At 40.3% G+C, this 10,627-nt stretch overlaps 1 non-coding gene across 1 annotated transcript; it reads left to right on the top strand.

Moving 5' to 3' along the window:
- Window positions 1–291: 291 nt before the first annotated feature.
- LOC145515914 (U6 spliceosomal RNA) lies at window positions 292–396 on the top strand. The gene has a single exon (XR_014061121.1). It is a non-coding gene; the product is annotated as a U6 spliceosomal RNA (small nuclear RNA).
- Window positions 397–10,627: the final 10,231 nt, after the last annotated feature.

Below are 10,627 nucleotides of genomic sequence, written 5' to 3' on the forward strand. Positions count from 1 at the left end.
ACTCCAGTATTCTAGCCTGGGAAATCCTATGGACAGAAGAGCCTAGCAGGCTACTGTCCATGGGGTCACAGTCAGATATGACTTAGCGTCTGAGCACACACGCACATAGGATAAAAACACCTCACAATTTCTGAGTTCCAAGAAGCCCTAGGACCCAGAAAGTTTCTCCTAGAACATCAAAAATTTCTAAGGCAGTGGTGAGGTAGAGCCTAACTCCCCAAGGAGGTAGCTTCACCACTGTTATAAAAGTTACTTATTAATAATAATAATAATAAAAAAAAACGCAGGCAGGTGCTCACTTTGGCAGCACAGATAGTAAGATTGGAACAATACAGAGAAGACTAGCCTGGCCCCTGCAAGGATGACATGTAAATTCCTGAGGTGTTTCATATTTTTTTTTAAAAAAGCAGCTAGCCTGCAGGCTGTAGTTTTCTGGTTCAGTTTTTTTTGTTTTTTTTTAAAGTGCATTAAAATATTATTTAACCTGCTGAGTTTCTGGTGCCCTCTTAAATTTCACACCCAAGGCAAATCTCAGCTTTGAGATACCTACTGCTTTCTGTCAGCATCCACCACCTCCTTGGTTCCAGGACATCCAGTTTCTTTGGAAAATTACCCCTCTATCTCTGTTGTTACTTATGTGGTTTGGGTGGGGTTGATCCCACCCCTAATCCAAGATTGGGCTGTGATTGGCTTAAACCAGTCAATTTATCCCTTTCCCATAGGCTGGTTGGTTCAAAGGGAAGGCAATTAAGCTTGTCCAGGGACTTCTCTGGTGGTCCAGTGGTTAAATTTGATCCCTGCTTGGGGAACTAAGATGCTGCATGCCACAGGGCCAAAAACATATACATGTATTTTTTTTATTATCAAAAAGAGACTTTCCCAAGAGGAGTGACCTTGGAAATTAAGCTGGAAATGCAGAGCCACAGATACCTTCTCCTCCTTAGGTTTGTGGTGTAAGGACTTCTGGTCAGAGATTGCTGGGAAAGGAGCTTCCCTGGTGGCTCAGACGGTAAAAAATCTGCCCGCAATGCGGGAGAACTGAGTTCGATAACTGGGTTGGGAAGATCCCCTGGAGAAGGAAATGGCTACCCACTCCAGTAGGAGCCTGATGGATTACAGTCCATGGGGTCACAAAGAGTCAGACACAACTGAGCAATTAACACTGAAAGTAACCTTTAAGCTCTGGGCCACTCTCTGGGTCCTTCTAAAAGGATGAATCCAGGGATAAATGCAGGTTCTATGAGGTCTGCAGCTTATACAGTTTTGGTGATCTCTTTAAGAAAATGAACAATAATTACAAATACATAAGTACTTATGTGAATATTTAATTTGAATGAGAAAAGAAGACAAATGACAAGCTAGAGAGACTTGACAGATACAATAAACATAACAAAATCCTGATAAACAGCATGACATTTTTATGAACGAATATTTGACACACCTTGAAAGTACCTTTGCCAAGTTTTAGGCTGCATACTATTTGATCACCCCCTTATATTACATTAATTTAATAATAACAATTTTATAGAGAGGAAAAATAGGTACTCTTCCTTTTAGTATGAATTGTTTAAATATTTTACTGTTGATGGCTTAGAAAAGTTTGTTTCAGCATTATAATTCATTAATGGTAGTGTCGTGGAACGTTTTTAGGATTGCTGTCAAATATGGACAGCTTAAGCTTCACTAGCTTCGTGGTAGACCTACCTCTTTTTTAAAATAGTTTTTATTTATTTGGCTGCTCTGGGTCTTGGTTGCAGCACTCAGGATATTTGCTGCAGCATGCAAACTCTTAGTTGCAGCATGTGGGATCTAGTTCAATTCCCTGACTGAAGATTGAACCCAGGCCTCCTGCTTTGGGAGCACAGACTGTTAGCTGCTGGTGTACCAGGGAGGTCTCTAGACCTACTTCTTACCTTACTCTTTTCCCCAACACAAACTACATATTAGATGATGTCTTCTGCCTCTTAAGATCTCTATAAGACTTAGCTCAAATTTCTATTCCAGGCCTTGTTAAAAAGTAAAGTGCCCTTCCCAAGATGTCTACAATTTCTGGGTAGGGTCTTATATACTCATGGTAGTGGTTTTACGATAGCCCAACATCTATTCTCCCTGTTTCTAGTAACAGTGTTTTTGGTCTTTCTCTTCTTCCCCCTGTATTAGTCTACACGGTGAAATGGGTTGTTGTTATTTAGTCACTGTCATGTCCAACTCTTTTGTGATCCCATAGACTGCAGCCTGCCAGGCCCCTCTGTCCATGGGATTTTCCAGGTTTGGAGTACCTGTCCCATATATAAAGCCTCCTGGCCACCACCTTTGGTTCTGGAATGGGCATGAGGCTCAGTCAAATTTATGATATTCAGTGAGCCTTTTGTTGAAACTATTGGGAAAGAGATGTTTACTGCCTCCTAAGAAAGTTTTAGGTTAAAGTATTAAAAGTGTCCAAATAATTGCAGGACTGTGTGAACTAGTTTGGAGAAAGGAAGAAAGCTGGGCTAAAATTAGCCTTTTTTGCTCCTTTGTAATATTTGGAAAAATATTACAATCTAGCATGTTCATTTGTTAGACTGATGGATGTCATGGTTACTACCAAAGGAAAGAAGACACCAAAAAGGGAACTGAGAAGAATGAGCGAAAGGCTGAATTTGATTCTCTTAAGTAGAGGAAGACATCCAGATTCTTAACTTTTAAGAATAAATAATGGGCCCAGCCAAGGGCAGGACAAGCTAATCTCTTTATAGCCAAAAAGGTTCATAAACCTTAACCCTGTGACCTATTTATTTTGAGTAACATTTAGTATATAGAGTGTTTGAGTTGAGACAACCCGTCTTAAAAGGCAGGGCTTAGAAATATTAAGATTTCAAATATTAGGATAAAAAATAAAGTTCATATTCAGTGGGAGCTTGGCTTGTTATTTTTATTAATCTTGTTTCTCAAAGCTCCAATGACACCAGGAATCCTCATATATAGATAGATAGATAGAAAGAACTCATGACAGAATTAGTCATTCACCCATTTGATCTCCCATGCGACTTGACTCATTCCGATCATGAGAGCCCCTTTTTTAGTCTATGTCAGTGTGTTTATGGATCTCTCTCTTCTGCTAGACTTCATGCTCCTTCAAAAGCTCTTTCTTATATTGCATTTTCCCCAACAATGCCTGGCCAGATTTGGAGTCTCAGTTCTTTCCCTGGCTAAATATCCTTGGACAAATTATTTTAACCTTTATGAAAGGTCTCAGCACATGCTTCATGCAGAATATATGCTCTTCCCTCTGAGTGAATGAGGCTGAGGGAAAAAAATGATGATTCCCAGGAAACCATTAAGAATATGTGTGATAAGAATCCAAGACTTTTGCACGCTTGGCCCAAGCATCTTACTTGCAAATCTTTCTTCAGCTAAGAGAAAGCCATTGCTGGAACTCATCTCCCAAATCCAGGTTTTTCATGTTTGACAGGAGAACTGTAACCCATAGCAACTCCTTGCCATGGTGGATAGAATGCTATACCAAAGGAAACATGTGGCTGGGCTTTATGCACAGCTGATTAAATATTTGAGCAACTCATTTTATAATGTGACTTCACTAAGTGCATACTTATCACACCAAATCTATTGGCAATTAGAGGGCTCAGAATCTCCTTGAATGCAAAGGCACATCCTTCACTGCTTAAAATAGAAAAATCAGTAACCCTCTCCTGATGGATGCAAATAGAGATGTTGGGACATATGCCATTTTTTAATGACTCAGCCAGAGACAAGTCCCTGTCAATGGGACTCCTCTGAGGTTGCCCAAATGTTACATGACAAGCAGCTGTAAAGCATGATTTAGAACTTGTATTCTGGTGGTAAAACTGAGTGAACGTGTAGCTAAGGTTGGGATTTACATTCATGTTAAGCTCCTGGCGAGCAATAACTGCCTTTTGAGTTGTCCATAGCTGCTTCACTTCCTCTGACGTCAATGAATTAGGCAGACTTCCTTCTAAACACATTAAAAAAATAAAAGAATCTAATGAGTTAGAATTTTCCATTCACTTGAAGCATATTGAGTCATGACCAGAATTTTTTTTTTTTAGTAAATGGAATACAATGCCATAGAATAGAAAACCTCAGCATCATTCACACATAGTAAGAGTAGGAGTGTTCTATGTATGTCTTAGTTTCATGCATGAAATGTATTATTATATAAATGTGTTACTTATGGTGGGTCATAAGAAAAAATTGAAAGTTACTGGATTTGAGGATACAGGATCTTTGTTTCCCAACCAAGGATCAAACCTAGACCCCTTGCAGTGGAAGCACAGAGTCTTCACCACTGAACCACCAGGGAAGTCCCAGGACTCTTGTTTTTAAGATGACTTTACCATCATCATGGATGACTTTACCATCTTTGTTTTCATCTATTACCACAAATCTTTCAATGAAAATTAAATACTCTCACAGCTCATTTTGGTAATAACATCCACTATTTGTTGGACACCCACTACATCCCTGACATTGTGGAAGTTGCTTCCCATAACTTATTTGCAAGCTAAGATTTAATATTCCTGTTTTAGCACTTAGGAATCTAAGGTTTAAAGCTGATCATTGGGGACTTCTCTGTTGGTCCAGTGGCTAAGACTCTGCATTCCCAGTGCAGGAGACCAAGTTTGATCCCTGATCAGGGTCCTAGATCCCCTGTGCCATAGCTAAGAGTTCTCATGCTGGAAACAAAGATGGGAGATGCTGTGGCTAAGACCAGGTACAGCCAACTAAATAGGTAACCTTCAAAAATTAAAAAAAATAAAGCTGTTTGTTAGGTGTGTCCACCATCACACCAACTGCAAATATCTCACTTTAGGACTCACCTTCTTTTCCTTATTCCCAGCATTTTAATGAAAAAATGATAAAAGGATAAAGTGCTCTAAAAATCAATTAATTTGGGTTTAGAAGAAATTTGAACTCTTTGGACATGGTTGTTGGAGAATTTGCCCTGCACACACAAAGATCTGGGATAATACTGGGCAAGTTAGAGGCAAAAGAATGGATAGCCCACGCTTCCTTGAAACTGACTAAAATGATCTAAGAAAGATAAAAATAGAAGACACTGGGCATCAACTCTGAAGCCAGAGAAAGTGTCCTCTATATGACCAGCTTGGAGGAATTTCTGTAACATGTAATCACCCAGGACTGAATCACAGCTCTGTTTACTGAGAAAGTAGTACAAAGTCATGGAAAATCCTAGTAGCCTCCCCAGTCCCTGGCTCAGATATCCTTAATTTGGAGAGTTGATAAATTGCCATCTCTATCTCTAATCTCCTCTCTTCCCCCTCCTCCCAGATCTTCATTCAATTCTTACCAACACGAGCAAAGACATCTCAGGGTGGGTTTACCTGTCCTGGGCTTTCTTGCTCTTAAAACACTTCCTTCTACTGGCTCCTTGCTTTCCCAACTCCTGGGCAATGTATTCCTTGTCTTAAAGCTCCATGATTTTAAGTACTCAGGGTCATTTCTGTTTTCCAGGTTAGACCCTGATTGAGTCACCATTCTCTCAATCCCAGTTATATTCAGCTGGAACGCCGTGCTACATGTCTGTGTGCATATGTGTTCAGTTGCTCAGTCATATCTAACTCTTTGAAACCCCATGGACTGCAGTCCACCAACTCCTCTGTCCACTGAATTTTCCTGGCAAGAATACTGGAGTGGGTTGCCACTTCCTACTCTGGGGATCTTGTTGACCCAGGGATTGAACCTGAGTCTCCTGCATCTACTGCATTGGCAGGAAGCTTCTTTACCACTGAGCCAGCTACATGTTTACCCGAAGATAAGTATGGCTGAGTGAGTGGGTAAATAATAAAGTGTCTGAGAAATTACCTACATGCAGGTGAGATGGAGAATGTGGGCTCTGGAGCTCAGGTGACCTAGCTGTAAAGCAGCATCATGACTGCTCTCCAGGTCTGAACCTTTGATGGTAGACTCCCATCACCTCCTGGAGCACAGAACTAGCTTGACCTTGCTAAGCAGGGGAAGGAAGGAAGTGCTCTCCCACCACCTCCACTGCCATATACTTAATTCCTGTCTAATGACTGTACAGCAAATAAAGGCCTTGCCTGGTTGTAAAAAGGATAAAGATCCAAGATACTCAGGGGTTTCCAGCTAAAGTATATTCTTCACCTGGCCTTGGCAGTTTTTAGCTTTAGATTTTATAGCAAATAAAATGGATCCTGAGATAAAACTCATAAATAATAAAAACCTACCTATACTTATAACTTTATTTTTATTTTTTGGCTGCACCATGCAGCATGTGGGATCTTGATTCCCAGACCAGGAATCGAGCCCACACTCCCTGTGTTGGAAGCACAGAGTCTTAATCACTGGACCACCCCAGGTAAGTCCATAACTTTATAAAAGTAATATGATACCACAACTATGTGTGCGTGCTAAGTCATTTCAGTCGTGTCTGACTCTTTGTGCCCCTATGGACTGTAGCCCACTAGGCTCCTCTGGCCATGGGATTCTCCAGGCAAGAATACTGGAGTGGGTTGCCATTTCCTTCTCCAAGGGATCTTCCCAACCCAGGGATCAAATCCTCATCTCTTAGGTATCCTGCATTGGCAGGTGGGTTCTTTACCTTTAGCATCACCTGGGAAGCCCACCACAACTATAATGGAGAAATCCTTTAGCACCACCTGGGAAGCCCACCACAACTATAATGGAGAAATAAAAGAAATGTAACAATGATAAAATTTATTTCAACATTTAAATGGTAAGGAAACACTTCACTAAAAGACAGTGAATTGATCAGATGGTTGTATGTATGCCTAATAAATGAGTCAGGCTTTAATAGAATAAAACAGATAAGATATCATCCAAAATACAAGATACAAGGGAAAATAAAAGAGCAATAGTAGCTGGGGAAGTCATTGCAGGAGGAACTAGTATGAGGATACATATTAGCAGACCAGAGTCATTTATCTGTGATAAGAGAAAGTGGGAAGTAACCTTATTTGAAGTAGGGATAACATGCCAAGATAAACTACATACTAACATAGTGCAGAAAAAGAGGAAGTATGACATCATCTCCCTAACGGGCTCAGATTTATTTATCAATATAGTATCAGTTGTTCGTTTGTTATGAGATTAACTGAGAAGGAACTGGGTTTTATGGAAAACGTCCTATTTTTAAATTCTGCCACACGTTGAGTTTTTTTTAATTCCATCTCTAGTACATGAGAACAACTTTGGGGACCATATACTCCAGTAGAAGATGAAGGGTAAAAGATAGACTGGAAGAAGAACTGTCATTCAGGAGTAGACATTGAAGGTTATTAGTAGAGAAAGATGGAGAAGAACCCAGGCAATCCTAAATGTTTAATTGCAATACTAGGCTTCTTATCACTTCTAAAAAATTATAAAGAAGTGATAGCAAAATTGTGAATATTAAGAAAAAGTTTTAAGGAAATTCATGATGTTTATGTATAAACATATTAACATATAGCCATATTTTAATACAGAGTAGGAAATGGCAACCCACTCCAGTAATCTTGCCTGGAAAATCCCATGGACAGAGGAGCCTGGCAGACTACAGTCCATGGGGACATGACTGAGCAACTGAGAATATTTTAATAACATTTGGATCTAAATCTGTTTAAGAATCTGCTGAAGGGATTCTCAAATGTGTTTAGTTACATTTTTACATGAGATAGTTATAAATACAGACTAACACAGATGTGTGCAGTACCAAATCAGCAAGTAGAGTGATTCTCCACAGTGACGAACAACTTTTGATGTATTTCTGAACAAAACAAATTACTGATTTCCATAGTATTTATACTCATGAAAAAAAAATCAGTTTCTGTTAAGACAAATCCAAACTGACTTCAAGTTACATGTAAAAATAGAGGTAGGTTCTGTGCATGCTTAGTTGTTCAGTCATGTCTGATTTTTGCAACTCCATTGACCAGGCTCCTTTGTCCATGGGATTTTTCAGGCAAGAATACTGGAGTGGGTAGCCATTTCCTCCTCCCAGGTTGGGAGATCCTGGGGTCTTCCCAACCTAGGAATTGAACCCACGTCTCCTGTGTCTCCTGCATTGCAGGCGACACCTGAGCCACCTAGGAAACCCTAGGCTCATATAATGATAAAGAGGTTTTTCCACTATGTAGATACCTGCTGGAACATTTAATAGTCACGCCAGACTTGGAAAAATTCTTCCTTATCTGAAGCTATCAAATTGCAGGCCACTTAGGATTCCCAGTATATCCACCACAGGTGGACAGTGTTCCTATGTCACTGTGCTGACCAAAATCCCTTCTTCAAATTACCAAAATACCTTCTGAGATATGATATCATCCCATTAAGAACCACTGCTTAAATCATGAAATGCGCTTATCTGACTCTTCCCCAGCTGTTCTATCAAGAGCTTGTCTCCCCTCCCCACTCCGATGCAGGGGTGACCACAGGGGCTGAGCTGATGCCTGTTGTCCAGTGCACGGCTGATGTGGCTTTCCTGGGACATGACCCAGCTGCTGTGTGTGGCACTGCACGTAGGGCGAGCAGCGCATAGTCCGCCAACTGGGATGTGAGCCAGGGAGAGGGAGAAGGAGAGGTTTCCATCACATACCCCACCAGAGGATGCTCTTGACTCCTAAACTTTTACCATGAACATAACAACAGCTTATTCAGCAGGATTCCTCTTGCTGCTCTTCCCACTTCCAGTGATTGAAAGATTCAAGATCTCTGGAGGGTTGAATGCTGATTCATCAATTCCTCTGTCCAGGCCCTTGCTAGCCTGTGTGATGGTGAGGGTGATGCCATCCTATAAAGTACTAAAAGACACCCTCGAGATGCTTCAGTAGGAAAATGTCATAATATGCTGATTTTGTTGTAATAAATCCACAGATCTGTACAGTCCACAGCGTAAATGTTCCCCTCCCCCACCCTTAGTACTCAGTCGGCTCAAACCTTGGGGCAGCCCTGGATTTTTCATTCTGTATGAATCAGGCCATGGCTCCCTCCTGGTCACTGCTGATTGTAATCATTCTGACTCTGAATTAACTCAGCAAACACCTATTAATCTCCTACTTACGTGTAAGGCTCTGTACTCAGCCCCGAGAGGGAAACATAAAAGGGATTACTAAGACTGGGCCTCTTGAGGAACTCATAACTTAAGTTTGTGAAAAGAAAGTATGCTGTGTATTTCCCTGGCTCCTGCTTTTGGATTAGCAATTTGAGGTAGATAACTTGCTGAAGTTTATTGCCAATGGTTTTCCAATAGGAATTCAACTGAGATATGAGGACTGGGAGAAAGAATCAATACCTTAGACATTTTAAAAATTGGGGTGTACATGACTTTCTCCTACATAAACATAATTGCTTTGGAATCTGCATCTTGCTGGAAACTGTAACCTCTTGCCTTGTAAGAGATTCAGTTTTATCTTGAGGCCAGTTGGAAGAGTCACTTTTTAGAGTCTGCTGAGAATTTTTTTCTAGTGATTTCTGGTGAGCTGCTTTTATTTTTCAGCTGACAATGCACATTGGATGTGACCTTCCTGGGGAAAAACTGCAAGCTAAAAAAATTATATACTTTTAATTAGTTCTTTGACATAAATACAAAAATCATATTTTCCTTTAGGAGCACTTCAATTCTGTCCTCAAGATTAAAGTGCACTAATAAAGTCAAAGGACCACTCAGCAAGTTATAAGAGTTCAAGGACCAGAACAGTACTGACTTGTTCACATTTCAGGCTCTAAATGATGTCATTTAAATTTGTGAAAAAAATAACAACTTCAAGAAAAATGTATTGAATCAGGCAATACAAATTTGACAAAAGATACAAGAGATGTATTTCAAATAACTTGCACATCATTATCATTTGCCCAAGATCATCAAAAAGAGAAATTGAAATTTTCTGTAGATGTGCTACCATAGCATTACATACCGTGAAATGAGGGCAAGGTATTTTGAAGCATATTCTTCGCAAGTCTTGTTTTTGACAACTTGCATTACTAGCAGAATAGCATCTCTCTTTCCAAATAAAAACTCTTTAAGGAACTCTGGAGGAAAACAAAATTTAACAAGTTACCACAACTTAGAATTAAAAGTGCTTCCCAGGTGGCTCAGTGGTAAAGAATCTGCCCACCAATGCAGGAGATGCAGGTTAGATCCCTGAGCTGGGAAGATCCCCTGGAGAAGAAAATGGCAACCCACTCCACTATTCTTGCCTGGGAAATCCCATGGCCAGGGGAGTCTGACAGGCTACAGTCCATGGGGTCACAAAGAGTTGGCCATGACTTAGCAACTAAACAACAAGAAAGCAGAATAAAAGTGAAGTTATAAAATTATCAGTGATATGATTCACATTTTAAAGTTTGTTTTGTATTGACAGAATACCTTCTTTACTTTTTGTTGCTGGTGGTTTCAAATTTCCAAGTTGATAAACATAGTGACTTTGCCTTCAGAAGAAATGATGGTATTTGGTTATTAATAAAGTTATGTTCCCATGTGTAGCAAAGTAAGCCTATTTTTATGTACTAGGGGTGGGTATTGGAGGATGAGCATCTGTTGTCTTTGCCTGGCATCCCTGCGCTCTCTCTCCTGGGATGGCACCCCCTTCCTCGGAGGAACTGGCCCTCCGTCACTCCATGAGGTTTT

Source organism: Giraffa tippelskirchi, chromosome 7, assembly GCF_054371585.1.
Source record: "Giraffa tippelskirchi isolate mGirTip1 chromosome 7, T2T-mGirTip1v1.2.pri, whole genome shotgun sequence".
NCBI lineage: Eukaryota > Metazoa > Chordata > Mammalia > Artiodactyla > Giraffidae > Giraffa > Giraffa tippelskirchi.